The sequence below is a fragment of the Tenrec ecaudatus genome, chromosome X, assembly GCF_050624435.1.
Source record: "Tenrec ecaudatus isolate mTenEca1 chromosome X, mTenEca1.hap1, whole genome shotgun sequence".
In the NCBI taxonomy this organism is placed as follows: Eukaryota; Metazoa; Chordata; class Mammalia; order Afrosoricida; family Tenrecidae; genus Tenrec; species Tenrec ecaudatus.
Window position 1 is genome coordinate 83,162,542 of NC_134548.1, and position 16,632 is coordinate 83,179,173.

The 16,632-nt window shown below is 39.5% G+C and overlaps 1 non-coding gene and 1 pseudogene across 1 annotated transcript; one reads left to right on the forward strand and one right to left on the reverse strand.

Annotated features, from left to right (window-relative positions):
• Nucleotides 1–16,632, reverse strand: part of LOC142433466 (testis development-related protein pseudogene) — an 85,932-nt pseudogene that overhangs the window by 59,907 nt on the left and 9,393 nt on the right.
• Nucleotides 12,774–12,934, forward strand: LOC142435084 (U1 spliceosomal RNA). Its single transcript, XR_012781232.1, has one exon. It is a non-coding gene; the product is annotated as a U1 spliceosomal RNA (small nuclear RNA).

The following is a 16,632-nucleotide window of genomic DNA, read 5'->3' on the forward strand; positions in this document are numbered from 1 at the left end:
GAGAGGATTCTGTTTAGAGGAATTTGTTTAATTATTTCCATTTATTTCTTGAATATTCCTAATCCTGGAGTCTTCACTGATTCACAGGTATACATATACAAACATTACCACCACCATCAATAACAATAATAACCCTGAACGAGCACAAAGCAGAGATGTCACTAGAGGCTAGTGTGACTCATGGATTACCTACTATTTGAGAATGAATCAAATTCAAAGCTAAAAAAACTGAAATTTGAAAATGCTCAGAACTACTATGGAAATTGAATATTTAGCCAATGCAAAGAGAATCAAAGGTAATGAGGGAAAGGTAGCAATAAATTAAGCTGATTAAAGCAGAACTGGGGCTAAGAATTTCCAAGATCCAAGACCAAGTGCTTTCACTTCTTACTTTTAATCTCAGCGTCGTGTTTTTACTGTGTGACCTTTACTAAGTAACTTAATCTCTGAGTTTCTTTGTTCCAAACACACCCAAGTGTCTAGATTGAGAGACCATCACCTCTACCACCCAGTAGGTCTTGATGTAGTTTTGCATGTATGATGGTAAGTAAAAAAAAAGTGTTGTTATAAAATCATTTTAACCTTTATTAAACAATAATATCAAAATGTGCAGCAATTGCTTCTTAACATATCATCTATCTAGGTCATGGGTTTCAAAACTTATCTAGCTGACTCACCCCCTTCTCCCCCGTGACAAATAAAACCTTTTGTACTATAGCAATATAAGCCAGGGAAATGTATCAGCTTTTGCAGTCCCTCTGGATTGTTCCAGTGCCCCCAGGGGTGGTACATTATACATTATCATAAAAATATCATGAAAGAGTAATGTATATGTCTATGGCTCTAGGCCACCGTTAAAATGGAAAAGGGAAATGAAACAAAGACCCAAACAAAATCAGTGAAGAAAAAAGGTTAGCTGTAGAATTATACAAACATTAAGATATTACTTATCTAAATGTCAGAAACATAGATACTATTTATGGATGCATATGGATGCAAATGTATAAAAAATAAATGGAAGAATATTCACCAAATTCATTTTAGTGTTGACCTCTGGGGATGGACTGAGGTGAATAGGGTTGGAAATAGAAAACAGAATTTAACTTGTCTATAATGTTGTTGTTGTTGTTGTATTTCACCGAAAAGAAATCTAAAACAAACTTTATGTTAAAAATGTTAACAGTTTGTCAGTTCTGGGTAGATATTCAGGTTTATTTGTAACATTATTGACTATAATTCTTCTTGGTGTTTTTTAATTAATCAAATGAGAAAAAAATAATTTTTAAAGCAAAAGTTTGGACTGTTATATTCCTTATTTTTCAAAATTAATTAAATATTAACAGATTCATCTGATGAACAGAGTGAACTTAATATCAAAACTAGAGAAATAGAAGAGAGATTTTTAAAAAACAAGCGAGAGAAAAATGAAAGGGTCAGAAGAATTTTGATGGGATAAAATAAAGAAGGGCCCTGGAAGTCTTGGGACCTTACTACCCAAAATTAACTAGTAAATTCCTGTTACAGATCATAAACCAAGAATTTAGCATATGAGTCTATTACAAGATATGGGCGCCTGAGTGTCCTAGCCCTACTCTGCACTACACTCATATATACTGGCATCCCCATCTAATTTCATTGACTTTCTTTGGAAAGAAACTTCCAGTGAGATTTCTCCAACCAACTATCCTTTCAGGGACAAGTTTTCCATCTCTCCCAACAAGGTGACTGTTACAACACTAGAGATTCACCTTCTGCCAAATTCCTATTTTTTTCCAGGAATCACAGGAGGAATATGGGCTTCCGACATTTTTCCCTTATAATACTTAGCTCATAACATTTCTTAAACAAAATGCCTTATTATGAAAGCTAACATCCAATACCAATTTCTGTCATGCTCAGAAATGTCATATTTATCCCCTAAATCTAAAGAAATTTCCATTACCTTTGTCACTTTACTGTGTATTAATTAATCATTGAATCTGTTTGCTTTTATCAGTTAACTCTAGTGAAGACCCCCAAAATGGTTTCTTTTATAAGCCCTTTCCTCCCAACCCTAATATATAGACTCTTCTGCTTTTTGAAGGCACCTTCCAATATGATGTTTTTGGCCTTTCCCTTCCTCTCTTGGCTGATGTAACTGAAGTGTCAGCTCCAGACTTTGTTCTCTAAGAGTAGTAGTGTTCTTGTCTTGAGCCACACAATATGCTGGGAAAGAAGCTGCATTCAAATAAGATATAGACCACAATCAACATCAAGGGGCAGTTGAAAGCATTGGTGAGAGAGAGGTAGGGGTTCAGGAAATGGCCAGGCAGAGAAAACTGTTGAGTAGATAAGCACAACCGCCCTATGTTCAGAAGGCAAGAATTCCCTTTACCTAGCTGTTCAGAGACAACTGATTGAGAAGGCAAAGGAAAGAGATTGGAGCCTGGAACCAGGGTTTGATCTGTATTCACCATTCTGGCCTTGATTTATACAGAGTGACTTCAGACAACTAACTTTAATGTCTCTGAAGCTCAATTCCCCGATATTACCATGATGGAAACTGTTAATGGGACTGGGAGGGGGCAGAATCTGAGAAAATATCTCTAGACAAGCCTTCATTTCATAGCTGAAAACTTTGAGACCCAGGGAGGAGAATCAGCTTGCCTTAGGTTGTCAATATTTACCCCTTCCAAGACCATGGGGATATTTTTGCAATCAAAATATAGAGCATCTAGAAGCCTTTTAAGTCCTTTACAAGAGACCAGGTATAGGATAATAAAACAAAACAAATCCAGATGCTGTGGGATCCATCCCAACTAATGATGACCCCATGCATTTGCATTTGATTTTCAGAAGTAGATCATCAGATCTTTCTTCCAAGATGCCTCTGGGTGAACTAGAACCTCCAACCTTTATGTTAGCAATTGAACATGTTAACTATTTGGCCCTTCCAGAGAAGCCACAGATAAATATGGTATTATTGCTGGCAATCTGTTGCTGTTGTTAGTTGCTGTGGAGTTGATTCCTACTCACAGGCACCCCAAGAGGAAGATCTTCAATGGGATGGATTGACACAGTGGCTGCATTCATGGGCTCAGGCACTGTGAATATGGTGCAGCATCATGCAGTGTTTCATTTTGTTGTGCATAGGATGGTTATGGGTCAGACTCAACTCGATGGTACCTCACAACAACAACAACATAATGACACCAAGTAGACAGAATAGAACTGCTCCATAGGGTGTTGCGGTCCCTTTTTATTTGCCTTTATAAGAGCAAATTTCACTGTTAATTATTTACCTTAAAATATTTTCAGAAAGAGGAACAGATTAGTCCAGTTCAACAAGATTAGTAGTTTGCAAAAAATCTAGTCAGGTGGTCTGATTGCTATGAATTTTATTTGGATTCTTTTAATACTTAGTCATATAACATTTCAAACATAATCCAGAATAAATGAATCACCTTAATACCTCACTTCATTGTGAAAATAGTTTCATTATATGTGATTCCGAGAGGAACAAGTTCCTTGGGGAGTATAGCCATGAGCACAATGCACAAAAAGACGAACTCAAAATTCTGTGATAAGGAGGCAAAACCTTCCAATACATTAAATAACAAGTCCAGTTACAAATGCAGTCTCATTCAGAACCCACCAGCAAGCAGATGAATGAAGTGAAGGATCTTGAGGTGGGAAATGATCTTAGGTCCCATGTGATCAGAGGGTCCTTATCTGAGAGAGGTAGGAAGATCAGAATCAGAGCAGAAGACGTGAATACAGAAGCAGAGAGAGAGATTCAAAGTTGCTCCAAGAGAATTTGATGTAAGAATTGAAAACTGCAGGCTTTTTATGAGATATACAAGCAGGAACAGTGTACCTAATTAAAGTTGACCCTCAAAAGCCCAAAGTGTAGGCTACATACAAGAACCCATTTTAATCTTTCCCTTCTCGTAAAACTGCCTCATAGTTAGGCTGGACTATGGGAATGCCTTGTCTAAAAAGAGGAAAATTACCTTTTCAAAAAGAAGCTGGATCCTTTTCCTGATAACCCACATAAACTAACCACCATGGTGTCAGATGGAATTGGGTACTTCCATTTGTCATTGTCAACAATTTGAGAGTTGGAGATACTTTGCACAATCATCAAGACCTGCCAGGGCATTTTGCATGGATTTTCTTTGATTCTGTACATTTCTGGTCCAACAAGTGGTCCTCTGTGAATATTCACTCCGTGAGGATGTTGAGGAAGGAACAGGTACAGCATAGGCATTAAACACACCAACCACCACTACAACAACCTCTATAGAGTTTTTAAGACCTTTGAGAGGCAGATTGACAACCCTTCCTTATGGGGGGTTTTGAACGGCCAACCTTTCAACTAATAATCAAGCCCTTAATCATCAGCACCACCCAAGGATTCTACTCTGATGCCTATGGACCAATGACCACATAACTAGCTCCCTCAGCCCTCAGCTGGCCACCTCAGCAATAAGTCTTGATAACAACTCTCATATCATTTTCCTCTGTTCCTGCTCCCACTTCAAACTATCTCAGTTCCCTGAGCACTCTCTCTGCTCCCCCAGTATCTTTTCCTGGACCCACAATGGTCTTCGTTCCCTTTTGCTATATGATACTCAGTATCTCTGTATCACAAGTGGATGGCACAAAGCCCATTACACAAAGGTGCCCCCAGAGCAGTGGTTCTTATCCTTCCTAATGCCGTGACCCTTTAATACAGTTTCTCAGGTTGTGGTGACCCCACAACCATAAAATTATTTTTCTTGCTACTTCATAACTGTAGTTTTGCTACTGTTATGAATCGGCGACCCCTGTGAAAGGGGCGTTCGACCCCCAAAGGGGTCCCGACCCACAAGTTGAAAACTGCTGCCCTAGACGGTGTTTGGGAGGGAAATCAGAGCAATGAAGATAAGAGAAAGGCTCAGAAAGTCTAAAGAGGTAGAGGGCAAAATAGAGAACAGATCTAGGAATACACTTTTCTATCCATTGTATAGCAAAATGAAGCAAAACAATGGATGACACTTGAATTTTCAGAATATAAATGAAATTTCATCCCTGCTGTTAACGGCATCCACTTTAGTCCTCCATTAGTAAATAGCATTCACTGCTTGAAGATATCTGTCATACCTAAGGGCAGAATGGTAGTGATTAAAATCAAAGGAGGTGATCAATCTATAGACTTTCTTTTCAACATCTTTTAGCAGTTAGCTAGAAGTGACTTGGCTCTGGTAAATCATAATTCATCGGGCCAGAAATATCATGACATCATCATTTTACTCAGCACATGCGATTCTGCTGATGATAATTCTAAAATGGTTGCAGCCCTACAGAACTGAAAGAAATTCAAGCCAGAATAAGACGAGGATATAGAATGAGGGATATCATTGCTGACATCAGATGGATCTTGGCTAAAAGCAGAGAATAGCAGAAAGATGTTTGTTTGTGTTTAGCTAACTACAAAGACATTTAAATGTGTGGATCATAATAAATTATGGACAAGAGTGGAATAATTGAGAATTCCAGAACACTTAATTGCAGTCTCGAGAAATCTATGCATACACCTAGTCATGCAAACAGAACGAGAGGATAGAGCAAAGTTTAAAAATGGGGAAGAAGTGCCTTAGGATTGTATCCTTTCACCATACTGTATGCTGAGAAAATATTGCAAGAGGTTGAAATATATTATTAAGACCATGGCATCCCATGAGTGCTGGACCACGCTGAGTGATTGAACTGGCTAGCACCACCCACACTGCCCGTGACCACCTTGCCCATGCTGCCTGAGAGTGCCACCCACACTGCCCTCCAGTTAGATAACTTCAGATGTCTAGGGAGAAATTCAACTCTAGTGAGACAAGAGACACAGCTCAAACTAGCAGTGCAACTGGCTCCAGGTAGTTCCTAGAGTTATTCTTACTAGCCTCTGAGAAAGAAATCACAGGGCTCCTGGACTCCCGGAAAAATGGTGCCAAGTTCCACTAAAACCCCAAACAACAACCAACATCAGTAGTGACTACAAGAAAGCAAGAGAAACAAAACACAATGCCTGAGAAAGACCTGAACCTAGCAACATCCAGAGAAGTAGACTTTGAACCACCACAGAAAGACATCTTCAGAATGCTGCTTAGAGTCATACAAGATATGAGGAAATAGATATAGAAAAATGATGAAATAATAGAAAGGATATCATCCACATACAGAAGAGAAATTCAAGTGTTAAGGGAAGGTGCAACAGAATCAAAGAATACAGTAAGAGCCCTCACTAACATGTTGGAAGAAGTGGAGAATCATATCAGCAACCTCAAAGATAGCCAAACAGAATTCAACAAAGACTTCTTCATAAAAGTAATAAGAGAGCCCATAGGCTGGGAAAACATCTTTAGCAATGACACATCAGACCAAAGGCCCTATTACTAAAATCTACAAACTCTGCAAGTTTACAATAAGAAAAAAAAAATTAATTGCCCACTAAGGAGGTGGGCAAAAAACCAGAACGGAAGATTCATAAGGGAGGAAACCCGAATAGCCAAGAAACATATGAAAAAATGTTCCTGATCGTTAGTCATCTGGGAAATTCAAATTAAAACAACTATGAGATGCCACCTAACACCCACAAAGATAGCCCAATTCAAAAAATCAGAAAGCAACAAATGTTTGAGGGGGTGAGATAGGAACTCTCATTCACTGCTGGTAGCCTTATAGATACATGAAGCCACTGTGGAAAATGGTTTGGCACTACCTAAAACAGGCTGATTTACCTTATGATCTAGCAATTCCACTACTGGGCATACACTCAGAAATAAGAAACAGATCATGATCAGACATCTGTTCTCTAATGTTCATTGCTTTGCAGTTCCCAATTGTAAAGAATTGGAAACAGCCTCAATTTCCATCGATAGGCGAACAGATTAAAAAACACAATGGAGTACTACACATCCCTCATAAATAATGATGAAAAGATGAAGCACCTCATCTCATGGAAAGAGATGGAGGATATTATGCTGAGTGAAGTGAGCCAAGCACAAAAAGACAAATACAACATGAGTCCACTGTGGTAAGTTCAAAAGCACAACGGGCATAGGGGAAAATACATATATATCACAGTTCCTGGGCTTAGGACCAGCTACTCTGTCAAGAGCCAGACCAAACCCAATGATGCATACATCATCCAGAAAAAAAGAAAGGAAAAAAGATGCAGATTGCACCTGTGCTGAAAGACATCTCCCCCACTCCGCCTCTCATGCTTTACAGAACACAGAAGGGTGGAGGAAGAAAAAAGATGGCAATGGGAGGACCAGGGCATTAATCCACCCAAAGGGAGGATATTGTTTATGTCTCCACAGGAAAGGGAGGGAGAGAGTAGACCTCATTTAGGTGCACTAATCTTTGAAGGCAACGTTCCTTATCGGAGCAGTTCATCCAGAGAGGTCTGCAGGGCCGGGTTCAGCTTGAGACATGTTGTCACCTCCCTATATGACAACACTACAGAGGACAACACTGAAGATACAGTTTGGGGAGAGCGGCCTGTCTGACCCACCCAGATGGGAGCAAACCAAAAGGGGAGTACAACAGACCAGCAATAGGAGCAAAGCCATGGAGTCCCTGAAGAATCCCAATTGTAGACTTCTGACTTGGAGGGTAGTGCTTGGCACCTCATCTGAAATGGATGGGGGTTATTCACAAGGGGTTCAAACTGAAAGTCTAAAGGTTTGACTAGGTGGGGGGGGATGGAGTTAGACAGTGCCTTTCCTAACTGCAGGGATAGCAATGGGGACTCGTTGGAGGCACGCCTCCTGTCACGAATGCTCAGATGCTGAGGACTAATAAAAGGGTATAAGTGCTGTTAAGTAAGCAGATTCTGGGATATGGAATCCTAAAAGAAAAGGGATTGGACTGCTGGACTATAACAGGGCCTGCTCACTACTTAACAGAGAGATACCCATCTACTTTGAGTCAAGGTAACAGAATTTGCAACTATTTATATGGTCTTTCTCTTCCTTTTTTAAAAAATCATTTTATTAGGGGCTCATACAACTCCTTTTTTTTCTTTTTGTTGTTGCTTTCTCTTTTTATGTCTATCTATATAAGACAGGCAGGGTAACAATCCTAAGGGAAACAGAGACAGGACCAATGGTTCCAGAGTTAGGGGGGCATGGGAGGGTAGGAGGAGGGGGAGGAAAGAGGTGAGCCAATAATGACAGGGACAGGAGAAGAGCAAGGGATCCAAAATGGACTGTGAGGAGGGTATAGCATTCCTGGTCATGTTTGATCAATTAAAATGTATCTGAGAGGGATTACTGAGAGGTGAATGATGGGTAAACAAGAGAGTGGGCAGGAGAAAAATAAGAGGAAAGAAAAAGGACATACAATTATATATAGATATGTATATATGCAATTCTATAAATATTTAAAGATAGGGTATGTGTGTGTGTGTGTGTGTGTGTGTGTGTGTGTGTGTGTGTGTGTGTAAATACAACAAGGAAGGAGATGGATTGGGGTTCTTCTTAAATCTTACTTCAGTATAAGAATGGTTTGTTCTAATAATGTGGCACTGTATGATACCCACTTTCCCAACAGATAACTGAAGACAAACTGGGTGCATAAACAAATGTGGCATAGAAAGCTGGTGGTGCCCGACTATCAAAAGATATACTGTCTGGAGTCTTAAAGGCTTGAAGGTAAAAAAGCAACCATCTAGCTCAGAAGCAACAAAGCCCATATGGAAGAAGCACACCAGCCTGCGTGATAACAAGGTGCCGAAGGGATAAGTTATCAGGCATCAAAGAACAAAAAAATCATATCATTGTGTGCTCACCTCCCTGATATGATCACTGAAGACCAATGGGTGCATAAGCAAATGTGGTGAAGAAAGTTGATGGTGCCTGGCTATCAAAAGATACAGTATCTGGGGTCTTAAAGGCTTGAAGGTAAACAAGCAGCCATCTAGCTCAGAAGCAACAAAGCCCACATGGAAGAAGCACAGCAGCCTGTGTGATCACGAGGTGTCGAAGGTATCAGGTATCAGGCAACATCAGAACAAAATTTCATATCATTGTGAATGAGGGGGAGTGTGAAGTAAAAACCCAAAGCCCATCTGTAGGCAATTGGACATCCCCTTATGGAAGGGTTGCGAGGAGGAGAGGAGCCAGTCAGGGTGCAGTGTAGCAACAATGAAGCATACAACTTTCCTCTAGTTCCTGAATGTTTCCTCCCCCCCCACACACACACTATTATGACCCCAATTCTGCCTTACAAATATGGCTAGATGAGGGGATGTACACTGGTACAGATAGGAACTGGAAACAGGGAATCCAGGGCGGATGTTCCCTTCAGGACCAATGATGAGGGTGGCAATGCTGGGAGTGTGGAGGGAGGGTGGGGTCGAGAGGGGCAATTGATTACAAGGATCTACATATAATCTCCTCCCTGGGGACAGACAGCAGAAAAGTGGGCGAAGGGAGACGTCAGACAGTGTAAGGGTTCATGAGGAAGGGGGGAGCGGGGAAGAGGGGAAATGAGGAGCTGATGCCAGGCACTTACATGGAGAGCAAACGTTTTGAGCATGATGAGGGTAACGAATGTACAAATGTGCTTTATGCCATTGATTTATGTATGGATTGTGATAAGAGTTGTGTGTGCCCCTAATAAAATGGTTTTTAAAGAAATAAAAATAAAAGGTAAATGTTAAACAAACAGCCATCAAGCAGGAAAGCAACAATGCCCACATGGGAAAAAGGACACCAGTCTATATGATCATAAGGTGTCAATGGAAATAGGTATCAGAAGTTCAAAAACAAGCAGTCAAATTGACATGAAGGAGCGTGCACTAAGTGGAGAGCCAAAACCCACCTGCAAGATAATTGAACAGTTCCTCACAGTACGGCCACACAGAAGGGATGATTTATCTAGGGTGCAGTATAGCACTGATGAAACACAGAACTATCTTCTAGTTCTTTTATATTTCCTCCCCCTTACTAATATGATCTAAGTTTTACCTCAATCTCGTTAGACCTGTGTACTTTCATTTGTACAATTAAGATAATTCAGTGTATGAAAGCCAAGATAGTTAAGCCTTCAGAAACAGTAATGGGAGTAATGATTCTCTGATGATACGAGAAGAGGGGTGGGGGTGGAGGGCAGCTGATTGCAATGATGACTGTATAACCTGACTCAAGGGGAATGAATAACAGAATTCTAGGTGAATGGATACCTTAGATGGTATAAGATATGGTTAAAATGTGTGTGTATAATAACATATGACATGACATGACATAACATAACATAATATTAAGGGTTTATGGGAGGTAGGATGGGAGAGGGAGCGGGTAAAAGGGAGCTGATATCTAGGAGCTCAGGAAGAAAGAAAATTTGTCAAAACTGATGGTGGCAGTAATGTGCAATTATGCTTGATCTAATTGAATTATGCAATGTTATAATATCTGTAAGAGCTCCAAATAAAGTGATCAATAACAAAAAAAGAATATGGCATCAAGATAAGAAGAAGGCTGTGTTAGTCTGGGTACTTTAGAGCAGGGGTCCTCAAACTTTTTAGACAGGGGGCCAGTTCACTGTCCCTCAGACCCGATGGAGGGCTGGACTATAGTTTAAAAAAAAAACAACTATGAAGAAATCCCTATGCACACTGCACATATCTTATTTTGAAGTAAAAAAACAAATGGGGGGGGAAACGGTAAGCCGGATAAGTGTCCTCAGCAGGCCGCATGTGGCCCGCGGCTGTAGTTTGAGGATGCCTGCTTTAGAGAAACAAATCCACAGAACTTTATATATAAGAGAGCATTTTATATAAAAGTGCCCACCAAGAAAACATCCCAGCCCAGTGCTGCCCAAGCCCACAAGTCCAACGCTAACTCATTAACCCATATATCCAACACCAATCCACAAAGTCCTCCTCCATCTCACAAAACAGACGCAATGGTGCCACTGCAGGAGGAAAGCTGAGTCAGTGAATGTGTAAACATCTCAGCGCTGGCAGGGGTCTCCACACGTCTGCTCCAGCACCCAGGGCTGTGTGCATTAGGGTAGGTCTATGTGGCTTCTTCTTGGGGATGTCTTGCAGGAAGTCAGCCTTGACAACTGAAGCAGGAAACTGCTGAGGCAGCTGCACCCTGGTCCGATTATTCACCAAGCAAGAGACCCGAGAACTAGAAAGGCGAAACTCACTGAGTGATTTATGCCACCGCCCTTCAATTAACCCCACATGTGTTTATCGGCCAGGTTGGTTCAATAAACTGACTAACCCAAAGGCTCATTAACACGCTTTGATATGCAGATGGCACAATCCTCCTTGCTGAAATTGAAGAGGACTTGAAGCACTTCAGATGAAGATCAAAGACTACAGCCTTCAGTATGGATTATACTTCAACATGGCTGCAATATGAAAAACTGAGAAAATTATGAAGTTTTCAAGATTTTCGTTTTATTTGAATCCACAATCAATGATCATGGAAGCAGCAGTCAAGAAATCAAATTACATATTGCATTGGGCACATGTGTTGCAAAAGACCGCTTTGAGGTGCTGAGGAGCAAGGATGTCACTTTGAAGACTAAGGTGTTCCCAGCCCAAGTCACAATATTTTCAATCACCTCATATGCATGTGAAAGCTGGACAATGAGTAAGTAAAACTGAAGAAGTACTGATGCATTTGGATTATGGTGCTTAAGAAGAATATTGCCTATATATACCATGCCTGAAGAACAAACAAGTCTGTCTTGGGATTAATACAACCAGAGTACTTAGAAGTAAGGATGATGAGACTTCATTTCATATGCTTTAGACATCTTATCAGGAGTGACCAGAGAAGGACATCATGCTTGATATAGTATTGAGTTAGTGAAAAATAGGAAGGTCCTCAATGAAATAGACTAACAGTGGTTACAGCCATGGCTCACATATGGTAACAATTCTGTAGATGGCACAGGACCAAGTAGTATTCCCATCTGTTGTACATGAGGCCACTCTATGAGTTGAAACAGACTCATACTGTCTAATAACAATAAGTCTCCTTATTTGGAGAGTAAACAAATGGATCCTTTCACTAATTCAGGTGCTAAATACATGTCAGCAGAGCTCCTAATGCCTTATTGAAATCGGGCAAAAAGCAGAGGCTTATTGGGACATGGGGAGATCAAAGACACGGCTGGTTTTAGGTTCTCTTTCCAGATATGTATGGCAGCATCTTGACCCTTTGGCTACTCAGCTTAACTGATGACCGATGTCTTCACAAATTTAAGGGGAGGGGCTGAGGTCTTCTTCATCTTTTTTTACAAGTTTATTGGCACTTCATCCACATAGCATAAAATTCAATAGTTCAATCATATGAAGAACAATTTTAGAAAATTTTCTTCTTCCTTATAGTCATTGTTATTATTGTAATTATATTTAAATGTGACAAAAATATTGCAACAAAATATTCTCTAATTCAATAACTTCTACAAGTATAATTCAGTGCCATTATTATACTCTTCATGTTGTGCAACCATTATTGATATCCTTTTCCAAATTATTCCACCATTAACTTAACCCCAATACCCCCTAAGCAAAAACTCTCCCTTCTTCACCCATAGTAACATTGGCCAACTTTGGTTTCTTTCTTTCTTTTTAAGTAGTCTTCTTGATATAAAATTCACATATTATATATTTCCACAGTTAAGTTGCATATATATATATATATATATATATATATATATATATATATATATATATATATATATATATATATATATATATATATATATATATATATATATATATATATATATTTGCCTGGCAGGGGAGACACCATGATCACGAAGGTGGTTTTCCCAGGGCGAGCCTTATCCATTGCACTCTGGATGTGCTGACCCCTGCGATTTCCCCAAATGTGGAAACTTGACTGCATAATTTGTGGTAGTGGGGACTGCATTCGCGTTCTCTTCTGATTTATCTGGTGCAGAAGAATAGACTTCCAGTTTTTGTACCTTTTTCTTGTTCAAGTAACTTATGTTCTACTCTGTATCTGCTTAGAATTCAGTGCTTGCTGCAACTAAAATTTTAGCCTTTTCTGTCCTTTCCTATGTTCCTTACAAACTTTTCATTTTGTAAATAAAGCCATGTTTTCAAAAAAAAAGAGTTGTATATACATGATCACAATCAGTTCTAGTGCTCCTTCCCCTCTCCTGCGTTCATTGTTTGCTCCCTGTGTCCCCTCACCTTCCCCACCCCTGTCCCCCCAAAACAGTGCATCGGTTATTGTCGCTATGCATCCATTTCTTTTGTGCTTCATAAACTGGGAAACCTAACAGAAACAATTAAAAATGAAAACAGAAAGAAGAAAATAATAATAATATAAAGATAAAAATAAAGAGAATGAAAGAAAAGACCACCAACAGTATTTTAAAAAGCCAGAGAAGAATTTTCCTTCATGGAACTAGCAATAAATATTTAAGCCTAGAGCAAATTCAGATTGGATCAAGAAGAAGGTCAACTGACCAAGTATAATATTATTCTGTGGTTCGATCCACCATAATCAAATTTAAAACAATCTGTCTGATAATAAAGCTGTTTGAGTCCCTATTTGAGGTCTTCTTGAGAGACAAAATGACAAATCAAAATTTTGGTTTTTCTATTTTATCTTCATGCCACACACCCACCTCCTCCCCACATATGCACATACTAGGTTCTGGGGGAGACACAGTCTAGGATTTTAAAACCAACACCTTAGCCTTGATTGTTATAAAACAAAGCTAGTAATACAAACCTAACTCTCTTTTCAGCTTTATTTCCAAGCTGGATTTTTTTTTCTCACATAAGGTGTATTTCTGTTTGGCTTTAAATCAAACCACAGATATCTGAAAAACCTTACACTTATTTGGTCAAAATAATTTGACTATATAATTTATGAACAACTTAGTATGCCAAAGAGACAGGCTTGCATATCAATGACTTGTTATGCGGGAAAGCAAAGTGACTGACATACCATACATAAAACACAGTCAACAGACATTCTGTGTAAACCCATCTGTTTCCAAGAGGTCCTCAGTCACTGACTGCCATCAAATCGATTCTGAGGCACAGTATATAGGTAGTGCATAAATGCATACACATGAGGCATATACACACACACTCAGGGCCACTAAAACAAAATATTAAAAAACTTGTCCAAAGGGAGATGGAGAACCCTGAGTCTACATTGTAGACACTATCACTAGTCTAAGCAAAGAGAGACTTGAGAAAGCAACCGTTATGCCAATATATAAATAAGTTGTGTAAGAAGCTCTACTGACTCTCTGGTCTTGAATAAAAAGTGCCCAAAAGTCAACACTGAGTTCTATGAAGGGCAGAACTTTTTTTTTAGAACTCTTTTTATAAATTCCCCAAACCTGGCTGAGAATGCTGGAGGCCTCAAAGATCAGGACATGTGGACTACCAAGATGCTTAATAAACCTTAGATTCTACAAACCAAATAAATACCCTTTCACACCCTTCTTCTTTCTATCAATGTTTCCTCAATCAATGGTTACTTCAGGCATGGAGGTGGAGTTTGCCACCCAATAGAAATATTTCCCTTTACCCAAATGCAGTAGTACAAGAATGTGAAATATGTCACTCTATTCCTCTTATAAGGTTTGAGAGGGAAAAACAGTTAATCCAATGGCATAATTTCTGTCTTTTTCTTTCTTTTTACAAAAATCATTTTATTGGGGACTCGCAATAGTATAATTTCTACCAACTCTACTGTTCCATATTGCCCCTATCTTTCTGGTACTCATATCACCCCAGGTTTTGAACCAAACCTCATATCCTATAACTCGGTCTTTGTTTTATATTATCTAAAAGAAAACTTGAATTTCTCTAGGACCAGCCTCTTTCATTTCTCCCTCCACTACTAATCTTCCTGGAACAATGTTGAAAATGTTCTACCTATGTTTCGTCCAACATTGTCATGAATTTAGTTTTGTCCCCCTCCCCAAACATATGCCTCAACTGGAGTAGGTCATAATTCTCAGGGGTTCGACAGCTATGTAATGCTGCAATCACCATCCCCATGATGTGATCTGAGGTGATGAGCCCTTCAGTAGTAAGGGAATAGGGCAGAGTGCAAGACCATTAATTAGGTCACAGCTCTGGTCCAATGTAAGGGAAATTTCCCTAGTGTCCTGCACCACCTCTCATCTTCCAAGACATAAAAGGAGAGAGAAATGAGCAGAATCTGAGAGACCTGACTACCACCAAGAAAGAAGAGCCAGGAACAGAGCATCTGCTTTGTACCCAGGGTCCGTGGACTGAGATCCTCTGAAACCCAAGAGAAGAATGATGCCAAGAAATGTGCAGCTCCCCATGGGACGTTGGGCCTACAGATTTTGAAAGCAGATAAGGACCTTCCCCAAGAGCCAACAGAGAGAAAAAGCCTTCCCCTAGAGTTGGTGCCCTGAACTTAAACTTCTATCCTCCTAAATGCTGAAAGAATACATTTCTGTTTGCTAAAGCCATCCATTCGTGGTATTTCTGTTGTAGCAGAACTATATAACAAAGACAAGTATGGTAGCCACTAACCACATGTGGCTATGTAGCACTTGAAATGTGGCCAGTTTGAATAACTGAATTTTCAATTCAATTGAAATTTAAAAGCCCCATCTGTCTACACTAACATTGCCATATTAGACAGCACAGACTTAGAAATTAGATTTCGGTGCCTGAACATCAATCCTCATGGCTAGAATTATCTATGCCTCACTTGGGACATCACTATTTCTGACCTGAATCACTAAGTACTTGGAATGCTGAGCAATTAATTACATTACCATCACTCCCCAAAACAATTGATTTTATATTACAATTACTTAATGATAGAATCTCAGCCCTAAAGATGACTTTATGTGTATTTCTGTACATGGAGAAGTTACTGTTTGATCATGTAAACCGTGTTAATTTAGAAAGATGGGAGAGAGTCCACTGTGGTTCTCGTGATTGCTGTTAACTTATAAGCTTTATATTAAATCAAAGGTAACATTCATCACTGGGAATGTGAAATAAGATGTTTGTGTTCTTTCATGTTCCACCTTATTGATCAACACATTTGGATTTACTCTAATCTTATGTAAAGCGTCGGTTAATTGTGTATTTCCATGGCAAAGTTATGGGAAGTTATTCACTGATATAAAAGTAACAAAATCTTATTTTTCTTCTAACATCATTGATAGAAAAATTGAGGTGGAGCAATCTACCACCAATCCTCATATCTGATCATGGAAATACAGGGCACAGCATCACAGAATTAAGCATCATGTTGTAGAAGAATATGAAAGTGAGATTCAAAAAGTGAATTTTAGTTTCAGTTCGGCAACCAGAAATAAATGTCAATTGGCACATACAAAAACAAATTCCTGCCAAAAATCTTATGTCCTCTAGCCAAAGAACTAGGAAACGGGCAGCCCAGAATGACAGAAAGTCTGTGAACAGTAATCACTGTATTACCTCTGAACACCACAGAAAGATTTGTGGCCCTATCTCCATCCTTGCCAGCAACGTCCAAGTGAGGAACCTAGACATCCACCTTCATCAGGTTATAATGATGAGTACCAAATCTCCCAGTCTTTCCACTAGGGTGGTATCAGGGAAACATGACTAGGTAGCCA